Here is a 3,394-nt window from a genome sequence, read left to right on the forward strand (position 1 = left end):
CTGTACTCGTACTGTTTGAAGTCAGGTTTTCATCGCCATCAGGAATTGTGTTGTGTTGTGGGAAATGGTAAACATATTTCCATTATGTGGCAGGGAAATGATAAAATTTCCAGTGGTTGTTGAAGTATTTCACATTAATTGGGATTGGATATTAATTTAACAATGAATTAAAACAGGATTGGTTATGATGGTTCGTTTTAGAGGTGGTCTACAATCTCAAATTATGTTCGATGAATTTTTATTTAATATTCCAAATATTCAGAAAATTTAAATCTATCTCAAAAGATACTTCTTGAATATTACTACTTGATATTTGGATTGGTGGATTTACAATTAAGCAGTATTCACATGAGCGCAACCAACGAACGACGAATGAATGACAAAACGTGAATTTATATACGTTTGAAGACATATTTCCACACAAATTCTTAATAAAACTAAAGCAATATAGTTTCTATTTGATTTATGATGCATACTTTTCTTTTTCAATATCATATATTAGTAAATTTAAGAAAACAAATTTATTTGTTGCGAAAAAAATTGTAGTTGATACGAACTGTCAAACTTCATTCGCATTTCATATTATACACACTCGCTAAGAATGAAATAATCGCGCGTACTAAACCTACAAAAATCATTCTTGTTTTTGTCAAAGTCAAACTTCATTCGCGACGAATTAAAAACTCTCATGTGAAAAAAATATCAAAATCGACTAATATTCGTTTATTCGTTAATCTTGTTCATGTGAATAGTGCCTTACCTGCTCTTCGAAGGCTGCTGAGAAAGAGGATGCAAAATAATGAAATCAAACTAGTTGGATAGAGAGAGAATGCAAATTATGGGAAATCTTAGTAAAGACGAACATGATTCCACAAAGTTGCAAGTGCAACATTTTTATTTTTAAGTTTTGTTACTATTTTAATTATTTTAAGTTTTGTGCACCCTCTTTCAAGAATTTCATTATAATTGTGAGATTCATGCAACTACTTGCAATATTTATTTTACATATTTTTCGAATTATAATTCGTTTTTACTTATTAAAGAATAATTCGAAGTACGTTTTCAATCTTTTTTTAAGACTATGAAAGCACTGTTTACCACCTTTATTTCTTTTGAAACAATGTTTTTTGATTATCCAAAATTTCTTTTCAGTTTTGTTACATTTTTGGAGCTTTTGATATTTGTTTAAATTAAGTTCATTACACTTTCGTTAAGGCTTGTGGCAACACAATACTGTCAAAAAGTTATAGTATTTTATTATTTTTTTACAACAGTACTCGAACACAGGAATGGTCTTAACTGGCTGTTGCGCCACCTTATTTATTTATTTATTTACTAGTGTAATCTCTTTCGCTTTCATGTTTTGACAAATATATCTACCTTTATCTACTTTTCTGCAATATACATATGGAGATGCAGATACATGAAAATCCGCTTTAAGTGATCATGAGCTGTGTTATTCTGTCAAATAACAAATAAAGATAAGTAAAATCTAATGCTTTTGGGCTTTATAATATTCCGTCTGACTATTTAATCCATATTTTCAACCTTTGCATTGTTGGACTTTTAAAATCTTACATGATCTGAGATCAAAACGGTGTAAGCCAGGTTGGTTTCTGTCTTTAATTTAATAAAATATTTAGTGGTAACTTTCCAGGCTCATGAAAGACTGACATTTTGTATTTTCAAGATTTCTGTGAATTTTCTTAATCGGACTGTTAAAGCAAGAGAATACAAAATATACAGAATTCATCATCTATTCTCATATAAGTAGCAACCAAATAGATTAACATTTCTTTTCTTCGTTTTTGAATTGTGCGATAGAACATTTTTGGGAAATTCAATCATACAAATTCTATTCTCAGATGTCCCACAGCAAAAGTGAATATTTCGTATGAGAAATGTTGTTTATTTATATGAGAATAAAGAAATCTCTAAAATCGTACACATATAAACTAAAATGCCCAATTTTATAATTAACTTTTATACATTTAACAGGATTTCGAACTGTAAAATGGGATATTTTGATTTCACCAAGCGTTATTAAAGGAAACAAACTTTTAAACACCTTTTAAAACTAAATGTCAATTTTTGGCTCATTAAATTTTAAAAGTGTCATTAAAAAATAAATGACAGATTGACAGCTGATGTTTTGTTTTGTAAAATTTGTATTCTCAATATTTGGAGATACAGATTGAATATGTTCATTTCTATGATTTTAAATTTTTAATTATTATTTTACCAAAAATATCAATAAAATTTCCCATTTTAAGCTTGGTGAAATTGTAAAAATTTGAAGGCCTGATAAAATTTATAAAGCTTCTAGATAAAAGTGCTTTTAAGCATCTTGCACATGAGCTACGAACTGTGAACTGTGGATGTTCGCATATTTTGACTTTCCTTTCACATGAGCTTTATTTCTGTTCTATTCGCAGACAGCTAGGAATTGTCAATTTATAATTAGCCCTTTCAACAAAAAAAAACAAGAGTGGTATAAATTTGAGGCTAAGTTGATCGCGAACAATTTATTCGTTGCAGTGTGGAAGGTATGTGGAACGCGAATAGAGTTTGACAGTTCGTATCGACCAGGCTGCAATTCATTACTACCAAATTAATTTTAAAAATTGTCTTGTTTTAGAGAACAAAATGCAAATTTTATTATCCTAACATAAGTATCAATTGGTTTCTTATATTTTAAGTGTGTTCGTCCATTCGTTCATTCGTTGTTCGCTCTCATGTGCATGGCACTTTAGTGTTAGTTTATGAAATCGGACATTAAAGTATTAAATCATAATGTGCTAAAGAATCTTTCTTCTCTTTTAACCTTAGTTTGCATAAGGGTTGATGGCAAACTAGTTTAATAAAAAGTACTAAAAAGGATAACCAGACATTTCTATAAAAGGTAGTTCTCCCAACCCAAGGTCATATTTAATGGCAATTTGCATAGATTTTCAATCCAGAAAATTGATTAAATGTGACCTGTTTCCTATTAGTTTTTCTTAGAGATGGCAGAGTAGATTACGTCAGGTAATCTACTCGGTAAACTACGTGTAGTTAATTAGATAAACTACACGTATGATTCGTTTCATTAACTACCCTACATTTGTTACGTGTTCTACCTTCACACAAAACGTTAAATTTCGTAAAAAATTTAAAAAAAACGAGTGAATAAGTAACGACTAACGAGTGAAAAACACTGAACTATACATAAGAACCAAATATCTTGCGTAAATTAACTAAATCCAGTAATTCGAAGTTTTATGAAAGAAAAAAGCAAATTAAACGAGAGTTAGTTTTTCTCACTTACACAGTTATCTTTTAGATGCAATTTGTCAATTTGGTGGTTGAATGGACATTTCAAACTACGTTTTGACGTCTACCGCTACGTCTGCTA

The sequence above is a fragment of the Eupeodes corollae genome, chromosome 3 (genome assembly GCF_945859685.1).
Source record: "Eupeodes corollae chromosome 3, idEupCoro1.1, whole genome shotgun sequence".
NCBI classification, from domain to species: domain Eukaryota; kingdom Metazoa; phylum Arthropoda; class Insecta; order Diptera; family Syrphidae; genus Eupeodes; species Eupeodes corollae.